Source organism: Zingiber officinale, chromosome 1B, assembly GCF_018446385.1.
Source record: "Zingiber officinale cultivar Zhangliang chromosome 1B, Zo_v1.1, whole genome shotgun sequence".
NCBI lineage: Eukaryota > Viridiplantae > Streptophyta > Magnoliopsida > Zingiberales > Zingiberaceae > Zingiber > Zingiber officinale.
In genome coordinates this window covers 141668373-141679552 of record NC_055986.1, presented here as the reverse complement: position 1 = coordinate 141679552, position 11180 = coordinate 141668373, and the positions used below count along the sequence as shown (strand labels likewise).

General features: G+C 38.4%; 1 non-coding gene across 1 annotated transcript; it reads left to right on the top strand.

Moving 5' to 3' along the window:
• The first annotated feature begins 6102 nt into the window (after positions 1–6102).
• Positions 6103–6208, top strand: LOC121993502. Its single transcript, XR_006115332.1, has one exon. It is a non-coding gene; the product is annotated as a small nucleolar RNA R71 (small nucleolar RNA).
• The last annotated feature ends 4972 nt before the right edge of the window (positions 6209–11180 follow it).

The following is an 11180-nucleotide window of genomic DNA, read 5'->3' as shown; positions in this document are numbered from 1 at the left end:
GAACAAATAGTGCATGAGTATAGTGAAGAACTAGAGATACAAAGGTATACAGTCTCGTAGGGAAAATAACAGATACTATAATTATATCATAATAAGTGTCCATATATGAAACCATATCTTAGGCTAATAATAGAAGGTCAGGTGTAGCAAAGACCTACTACAATACTGCTCATAACTACATGGGTAACATGTGAGGTATATACATATTAACAATAAGTAGCCAGTGTCTAACCACATGCAGCAGGTATATAACTCAATATAAGTAAGCATATCACATGTATATAGCAAGAGAACTGCATAAGTAAACAAATAGCAGCATAAGTGAAATTTTTTTTTTTCAACCATACACTTTCAACTAAATTTATACTGTAAAGTATCCTGATAATAAATTCACCCCTATGAACCACCATACCCAAAATAACCAGTAGCATTACAAGGAAGAGATTTTAACTAGAAGAACGGAAGACACCCATATAATTCCTAAAAATAATAAAAGAAAACGCATAAGAACGCCAGCTCAGCACTCTTAGATGTTCAGACAGTGGAGTGTGCATCCATCTCGCCTCCTTGACTACTCTGTTCGCATGCCCCTTCCATATCATGAGAGGTATCTCCCTCACCTATAACGTAAGCATCATGAGTTTACGGACCCAGCAAGTATAATCCATTATGTAATATATGACTTCCATGAGGTAGTAGGAACAGTAACTAGTAAACATGTATTACGAGTTCAATTGTAGTATAAGGAAGAAAAAGGAAATACACTATGTGAGAGTGCCTAAGTAGCTAATAAGGATGAATATGACACAAGGTAGTAACCACATTTGAGTCAGTCAATCAGTCCCATAATGCTAGAGGTACCTTCTAGAGAACATTCAGTCATATAGCCGAAGCTAACATAAATAAATTACAATATCATTCATAAATTACTATATCGGTCATGTTTGGAAGGGCCCTCCCCAGAGCTCATCCCGGGGCACCCATCCCGTACTGTCACCACATATGTTCATATACATCCAGTTAGCCTCTTAAGGAAACATACCCTTCTCCTAATTTCTTTTATGGTACTTAAATACAAAGAACTACAAGATCCAAGAAAATAAAGAAAGAAAAAAAAACATATAGTTCCAACTATATAAGAACTAAACTCCAATGGTCGAAGCTAACATATCCTTGCAATTGATACTAACAGAAATCCCTACTGTAGTAGAACCCGTCACTAGTAAAAGAAGCTAGCAAAGCATTCTGAGTGATACTAAAGCAAATAAAATAGAGGTAGATAATTCTATCAGCACACAAAAAAAACCACCCATCAATAATAGGAGTTAAGATAACATTCCAATTGATACCAAAGAAATATATATAGGTAATGCAATTAAATCTATTAGTATTGGAAATCATTCATCTCGTATAGGAAACCTTTCATCAATAATAGGAGCTTTCGTAACATTCCACTTGGTACCAAAACATAATAAAGCAGGTATTTCTAGCAAGAGTAGGTACCAATATCTCATTTAGAGAACCTAATCTAACATTCAAATGAAATAACATCTGGTTATTCTATCCTATATCACCCGAGCAGCAAAACCCATAACCCATACATGTCCTACTACAAGAATTAATACAAAATCTCCAATTTACAGTTAACTACTAAAAACTGGAAACACCAACAGCAACCTCCGTTCAGCCACAAATCCATCGACAATTCATGGTAAACACTCAATAGATCCAACAAGTCAAGTGACACAACCAAATCCTTTAATTCTGAGTACAACCCGTAGACCATAGATATGACCAAGACAATCAACGTAAACACTTAAAACCTCAATTGATCCAAGGAATCCGCACATATGAATAATCCAAAAGTGTAGAAGAAAAGATCTCAAGTTGGAAACTCAATTTCATCAAGACACAACAGAACCACCCTACAACCAACCATCAATTTCCCAAAACCCAAACCATCAGTGATTTCCCATAATACCACAAATCTTTGAAATCCCTAACCACACATAAGAGCCGGGAAAACTGGAAGTAATCGAAGAACCATCAGAAAAAAAACCAAAGCAGCCTGAATAACCTAGTAGAACAAACATTCTTGCGAAATTCCTAAATCCATGGCGGAAAATCCGAAAGAAAACCAGGTGGAGACATAAGAACGAGCAGGAATGAGTAAGAACATCTCCAAATTCCCAAATCGCAGTTCGATAAAGCCGACCATCTACTGAAATAACCAAAAATACCACACCTATTGTCGAACCCCTACCTTCCGAATCTCATACCCTTATAATCAGAATGTACTTGCCTTCTCTTCTTGTTTTCTCCGACCAACAACCTTCGTCCAGCTGCTAAGCGCCGCTCGTGGACGGCTACAGACCACTGCGCTTGGTCGCGACACCCTCAACGAACTTGCCCGTGTGTGGTGCCCATGGAGTGGAGTCTGGTCGGTCTCAGAGGCTGGTGACGGGCTTCATCGCGTGTGTCGGCGGTGACGAGGGGGTACGGATTGAGTGGCGACTCGGGAGAGAATAGGGAAGTAGGGTTCGGCGGTGTTGGGTTTTTGAGGGAAAGTAGGGGTGTAAATGAGCCAAGCCGCTCGTGAGCTATTCGAAGCTCGATTCGATAAAAGTTCGTTTGAGCTCGTTTAATGAGACTCGTTAAGATAAATAAACCAAGCTTAAGCTTCACAATATTCAGCTCGTTAGCTTGTGATCATGTTCGTTAAGGTTATAAATCAACTGTTAAATAAAAAAATAATAGTTTTGATATTGAATTTATAGATTTTACACTCTACTTATGAAAAATATAGACAAATATATTAAATTTATTTATTAGAATAAAATTATAAATTTTAACAAAAATATTATAATTTTTTTAAAATATATAATTTAATTTTTAATGAATATTTAAATTTATAATTTATATTTATTAAGCTCGTTTAAGTTCGATAAAAACTCGAATAAGCTTATGTGTCATGAATATATTCGTTAAATAAAGCTCGAGCTCGGCTCGATTATAAACGAGCCAAACTCAAACATCCAAGAGTTTGGTTCGGCTCGACTCGATTACACCCCTAAGGAAAAGGGTTAAAGGGGTTTATATCATAGCTAGGGTACTTTTTAGGTTAAAATTATTAAAGTTAATCTCAAAAATTTTCTAAAATCCGTATAGATATTAATTCCCTCTTAATATATATCTATAAATAGATATATATTTATAATTCCGTAAGTAATATTTATGAGACCTTATAATAAGTAAGTATAATAATAACAGCGTATACACGGATGGTCACTCTCACTCATCCCTCTGCATCATGACCCCTATATGGTTGAGACCCCTATATGGTTGAGAGGTCGGGTCAATGACAGAGTGTACAACACTCCAGCTACCACTACTCTCGAGTGGCCGAGGAGGTAGTTGCATAGTAGTTAACTAGCTACGTCTGCGATAGGGGTCCCTGCTGCTCGCAACTCCAACTATTACTACCCATGAGTGAGCGAGTGAGAGCACGACAGGACAAGCGGCACACTCCAACTACCACTACCAATGAGTGACCGAGTGTGCCGCCCTGACTGACGACTCTCTCACACTACAAGGGAGACAATGGTCGTTAGTATGCATACCATGACATGATGCGCAAGATGCAACAGTCATCATATATATATAATGTAACGACCCGGTCCCTCGGCCCCTTGGCCCCTTGGGCGGCCCAACTGGCGGCCCATAAGTTGGGATATTTTGATTTTTCCAAATGAGTTTTTCAATATTCGAGCCTCATCCAGTAACCAAAATGAAGTTTGAGAAATCACCATGGAAATCAAGTACTAAACAAATAGGATGAATTATGACTATTTCAATGATATCAACTATTCAAGCATCAAGTCAAAGTGTAGTGAAAGTAAGATCCTTAAGGTTAGGCCAAGACTAAAACTTATTTCTAATTGATACTTAGCTCAATTCATGCTACTCAAGATAGAGAAAAGAAGTACACTAAACATACTATCATCATTTACAATATCATGAATCAAGATAAAGAACGTGCTAACAATTCGCTTTAAGACAAGAAAACATAAAAATGGAGTTTGATGTTCTCAATATGTATGCCACAAAAAATCAAAACAAAATGCAAGGCATAAGCAAAAACAAAAACAAACAAAGCAAATCAAATGCATCTAATGCATCCCCTAGACTTAAAGTTTTCATTGTCCCAATGAAAACTAAAAACAATGTTGAGGAGATTTTAAGAGAAGTTACCAAGTGATGAGCTCCAAATGGTTGACATTCATGTTTTTAAAGATACTCTTCCATCCAATACTCACATTCATCCACAACTTTGAATTCTACAACAATAAGATAAATAAGGAAAATTAAGTAGAGGATACATGTTTATTATAAAGAAAGAAATGAAATTAAAAAGAAACTAAAAATATGAATGAAAACAAGATTTAACTTGGGTTGACTCCCAAGAAGCTCTTGTTTAAGGTCATTAGCTCGACCACCTCATTAGATTCATCTAAATCTTGCTCTTGGAAGGGTAAGATATTTTATCACCCTCCTACCAAGGGTTCTTATTTTGGTGGGAGCTTTCAACATTTGCATTAAAAAGTGAAGTAACGTTCTCTCCATCTTCGTCTTCTTTAAAGTTCTTTCGGGTGGTCGAAGACGATTCAGATTGAGCTTCCAATCATTAGCCCAAGTGAAATCTGCACATGCAAAGAAAGTACAAATCTCCCACAAGCATATTAGATAAGATAGAGTCATAACCATATTAAGATAAGAAGAATAAGAAATAAAAACTGAATCACATCCAACAAAGTCAATAATAGTTATCTCTATAAAATTTCCTAAAAGATCACAAGAAGTACTAACCTTACTTTGCTGAAAGATACCTGAAATTTCTAAACATGTAGAAGTTAATTCCTCTGAATCAAATGATGGTTCTGGCTGTGGCTTAGGTGTTGGTGATATCAAAGATGGTGATTCTTGAGACTCAACCATATCTACATGAGTCCCTACACATTGTTCCACAACATGATCAATCCTTGCAACTCTTACAACATCTAAGGATTGTGTGGACAAAGAAGGTGATTCTTGAGATGCTGCTTCCACAACACAGCTCCCTACACATTGTTCCATATCAACATCATCAACACAAACATCAAAAAACAAACCCACATCAATATCCTCTATAGGAGAATCAACTATGGGAGGATCAATAACTTCACTTGTAGTTTTAAATTGATCTACCACATCACATTCATCATCTGAAAATTTAATGTCATCATAACACCCTATGAAATTTAGAGGTAGATCTGAAAACTTATTTACCACTGCTTTATCTTCACAATCCTAATCTGAAGAGTCTTCATCTTTATACAAATTCAAAAATCTGCACTCAACCTTACCAGTGTCACAGAATTTTTTAAAGTCATAGTTCTCATTGACCCCCATTAACCTTTGTGGAAAAGGAACCCTTAGTGAAGGTCTTGGGAAAGGTACTTTTAATTTTTCATATTCCCTTTTAGCTTGTGGAGGAGATTCAACTTACTTATCTAGTGTTGATATGATCAATCATTGAGGGAAAGGTACTTGTGGCATTTGGGAACCTCTTGGAATAATGGAACTGAGTTCATGTGGTCTTCTATTGTTCTTCTCCTCAATTCTAAACATGTCCTTCTTCAGAAGTTCTTCATGATTTTTTTTTCAATTCTCAACCCAACATCATCACACTTTTCACTTGATTTTGTCTGCGAAGGAGGGGGATCCTCTTTAAACCAATTTGAAACAATACTTTCAATCTTTGCCCCTAAATGTTTGAACTCCCCGTTCTGTGACTTGTGACTTTCAAAACTCATAGATGATTGAGTTACAATTTGTTTAACAGGATCTATAGCATTTATGGCTTGCACTTCTTGAATGTTTGAGGGAGATTTCATCCAACTTATATTCGACCATTCATGGAGTTTCAATGTCACTTGATCAATTAACATATATGCTTCATCTACACTTTTGTCCATAAAAGAACATACAGCTGATGAATCCAATAAACTCTTATCTGAGAAAGAAATTCCCTCAAAGAATATGTGCAGAATCAACCATTTTTCAAAATCATGATGAGGGCACTGTCTTTGAAGACTCTTGAATCTATCCCATGCTTCAAATAATGATTCTCCGTATGCCTGAGCAAAATTTGTTATGCAATTCCTCATATACACTGTTCTTCTTGGAGGGAAAAAATGATTCAGAAATTGCTTCTCCAATTATTCCCAACTTGTGATGCTTCGAGGATGGAGGGAATATAACCAAGTCCTTGCTTTATCCTTGATACTGAAAGGAAATATCATCAATCGAACTGCATCTGCTGACAGTCTTTCATATTTCACCATATCACAAATCTCTAAAAATGTTTCAAAATGCAGATAAGGACTTTCTGATACTTCTCCTCCAAATTTGTGACCTTGTATCATGAAAATTAACTCTAGGTCTAGTTGAAAACTTTCTGTTTCAATTTGAGGTTGCACAATGGGAGATAAAAATCTTACAGAAAATGGTGTAGAAAAATTTCTCATGGGCCTGCTTGACATGTTAGTGCTCATGGATATTTAAGAAAAAATTATAAAATGAAGAATCAAGGACAAGAAATAAAATGCAATCTGAAAAGGAAGAAAGAAAATGCATAATTTAAATTGCAAGAAAGAAAGTGCATAATGAAAACAAGAAAGAAAAGACAAAAGGGAAAAGAAATATGTCTAGAATAATTCATATGCTAATCAACAAATGTGTTTATAAGTTCTTATTATTCTTGATGCCTTTACAAAGTTTGATCTTCTGATACACAAGAACCATATTGCAAGATATGTTTACAAAAGAAAAATAGAGAGAAAAAGAAAAGTTAGATCGAAAGAAAAATAGAGAAAAGATAGACTAGGATGCTAGAAATCAAGATTGCAAAGTTAGAATTAGAATTGCAACAAAATGAATTGTGAAGAAGTAGAAATATATGCAAAAATTATGAAAACAGAATTCTAAAGATTAGTTACAAATATGCTAATGTAAAGAAAAGTTATGTTATGTTTAGTCTAACTCAATTGATAATCTCTAATGTTATAGCGTAATCCCCGGCAATAGCACCAAAAACTTGTTGACATCCGCAAGTGTACGGAAATGTTGTAAGTAAGAATAAAAGATATCGTATCCACAGGGACTGAAATAAGCACTAAAGGTGTCTCAATGCGAATTAGCTAAACAACTAATCAATTGGTTTTCAAAAGCTAAATGTAACTATGCAAAGTAAAACATAGAAATGAAAGAATAACAAACAAGAATAAGGACTTTGATAAAAGGTATGTTCTAGGAGTTTTGGTTTCTTTGTAATGTTATTCGATGTAATGATCTACCAAATCTTATTCCTCAACTGTCCATCATTCGTAGAAGGTTGCCGACTCCCTCTTGCAATAGAAAACCGGCCTATGACTGAAATATATCTAAATGCGATCAATTAGGAATGAAACCTATGTTGTCCTTACACGGACTTGCTATCATGTGCTTCCCTCGGATAATCAACACAAGAATTCATCACTTTTCAACCTCATTAAGATATAAAGGTTAATGCATACAATCTATCCTACTCTCTTGAATAACCTAGTTTCCCCTTAAAGATTACCCATCAAACGTCCTTACACGGGCTTGTTCCTGTCATGAACGTCCCTCAAAAAATCGAATGAGAAACAATCTCTACAAGATCCACAAGATATTAAAACATTCAATCAAATATGGTAATTAAGACCTAATCACAACATTCCACACAAGAAAGAACGGATACAAACAAGACAAGATCATAGAAATAGGAAATTACCATATCCACAAGAGTTTTACATCAAATCTTCATTACAAATACTCCCTCCATCCTAGAAGAAGGGATCTAATCCATAAAACAAGGAGAGAAATCCGAAAACAGGAAGATTAAAAGCATCTTGATCCCCAAATCCAAGAAAGAAGGGAGAAATAAAGCTTATCTATGATGAAGAACAGTCTTCGGATGCAATCCTTGCTTTCGGAGTAGAATCATTGAAGATCCGCCCTTGAATCGCCGGAAAACCCCTCCAAGAAGGTGAAGGATCGCCCCAAATCTTGATTCCCCCAAAAGGGGAGAAGCTTCCCTTTCAAATCTTGAAGGAGGCTTTATATAGAAGAGGGGTTTGGATGCCACACGACCCCGAGGCACGGCCGTGTGAGGTTCACACAGCCTGCCTCACTGTCACGCCTCGGAGGAGTCTCTGTCCGAAGAAATTTCGGCAGCATCTCCCCTGTACGGCGGACAATCTGAAACTTTTCTACAAACACTATATACCTCAGCCACATGCGGCTGGAATAATAACACAAATAAAACAATCACCACGCAGTTTATATAGATATTCAGCCTCTGGCTGTCACAACCACGCAGTTAATAAAAGTAATCACAAATAATAATACTCTGACTCGAAATCCACCCTACTCAACTACACTCGTAAAACTCAAATCCGGCGAACTCACCTCTTCTGCCGTCCAGGTAGGCATGTAGTAGAATAAAATCCAAATCATACCAAAAGTCCATCAAACGAAAGGATTCCATATAATATCCATATGTAAAATCCAAAATAAGACTAAAACAAAGTCTGATAGAGAAAAGCTAAAATAACATAACAACTCAAAAACCAGCAGATGGGGACCAGCACTATGGGCTGTGGGGACCAGCGACTGGAACTGCTCCGGACACCCTTAACCTGAAAATATATCAACAATGGAGGCGGGGTGAGTCCAACACTCAGCAGGTACAACTGATATGCATAATAAAACAAATAACAGATAACACTAATCATGCGTACAGTCTCCTGAATACGAGAAGGAATAAATGCAACTGAAAAGAAATCAGGAGATAACTGTACTAACCGGAATCAAGGTACAAAGGTAACAGGTCGTCAGACCGAAGAAATCATAATCATGTATGCATGTCAATCAAATGCATCCATACAAATGCAGCATATAAGTGCAGCAATCACAACAATAAAATGCAATAAATGCATATGGTGACCGTGCACTCAGACATCACTGCTCCTGACAGTGACTGAGTGGACGGAATGCTGTCGGAGTACTCCTGTCCTCTGACCCCAAATCATAAATGGGGGAGCTCAATGCTCTCATCTCCCGGTACACAATGACGGGGAGGATATCTCTGTCGGCTACCACGTTGAGTCACCTGACCAACGGAGCCAAACAGAGTCCACCATCTGCCGGCTACTACGCTGCTACACTAAATGCCAGCGGAGCCAAACAGAGCGGAACTGACAGCCGGCTACCACGCTGAGTCCTCAGACCAACGGAGCCAAACAGAAGAACCGCCACACACCTGTCTGATATACCACTAATCCATGGGTGGTGGTGTGTGCAGTACATGTAACTGGCGATGCACTCACAATAATGGAGCAGACAACCGCACAGCATGCAATCATGCTAGATGATGCATGACTCTAAATATGGCAATATCATGAATAGCATAGCAAGATCCATACATAAATAAAAGGTGTACCACAAGTCAATGTATCAGATGGAATGTACACAAACAGATAGGGTATCATATAAACCCTAGGTCCTGAACATGATGTATCACATGGTTGGGTCACTACCGAAAGCATGTATGGTCAGATAAATAATAACATGCAGTGCATAATAAATAAACAAACAACATGTAACAGATCATGTAGTGACCAACCGAATCAAATGGAAAACACAATTCTTGCTATATGTTAAACACTTTATTATGCATATCAAAAGACATAAGTCAAAGTACCCGCCTCCGACAAAAGAAAGGTCCAATTCCGACTCCGAGATACTCGTCTCGCGTCAAAGTCCTGTATCAATACGACATACAAGTTTAGCTAATTATATACAATTTAATTAGCTAAATCGAATCCCTGGAATCTAACTTAAATACAAACCCAAATTTATAAACCTCAATTGGATCATCAATTAACTTATCCAAATGGAATACAACAAATACATTTATAAATCTAATATCAACTAATCAACTGGTACTATCCATTACTATTAATGAAATTCAATGTAGAATGGAATCACCTCTAAACTCACCTAAAAATCTGGATGTATTCCTTTTAAATCCAAGGTCGAAGAATTTCCAATTGACACAGCTGAAAACCTGGCTGCTGGAAATCCAAAAACAATTAGCACATGATCCAACTACAAAAGATGGTTGCTACTGGAATTAGAACAAGTGACCTCACTGCTAGGGCACGGGTTAAAGGCTTCAGCAGTAGGGAACTAGGCCGAGGTGAGCAAGCAACGATCTAGGGTTCGGCTAGCCGGCAATAGAGCGAACGACGGCGGCACTGTTCAGAGAAGCAGTGGCGGCAGTACACCCAACTAGGGTACTGTGGTCGGCTGAAAGAAAAATCATGCAGTTGAATTAGGCACAGAAAGGAACCCCAAAACTTGAGTTGCTACTGCTAACCGAAGACTTACCTAATCTTCTGAATTCCGGCAATCTAGGGCAGAGACAAAAAAAATGGGGGTGCTGGTTCTTCCTGCCGGCGAGTTCTTGTGGCTAGCTGGTCGGCAATGTCAGTGCTAGGGTTCGGACACAGAAAGAAGAGAAACCCGGTGGCGGCGTCAGCGCTAGGCTCGGGTGCCGGCACAGAAAATCGGCCGTGAACTCACACCAGGGCAGAGGAAGAAAGGGTGATGCACGGTGATCGGCGCTAGGGCACCGGGGGGTTTGCGGCGCTGCTCCGTGCGTCACCGGCGGCTAGGGCATAGGCCGGAGTTGGCTCGGCTGAGGCTTCGCGCGGGCACAGGCACAGAGAGGAGAAAGAAATCGGCTCTGCGGCGGAAGAGCAGTGGCGTCGGGCAGAAGAAATGAAGAAGAGGAGAACCGCTGGGCCGGTGGTTAGGGCACGGAGGAGATCGGGCGCGCGGCGAGGGCTCGGGCAGGAGTTGTCGCGCGTGGGAAGGAAGAAACGGCGAGGATGAGAGAATCGGCGAGGATGAGAGGAAATAAAGGAAATAAAAAGAAATAAAAGAAAAGGAATATAAAATAAACATTTCCTCGCTTAAACGGGTCGCCTAAACAGGTTTTTTTTTTCGGGCCCCGTATTTATCCCCGTTAACTCGTCCGTACGAGCTCCGAAAAA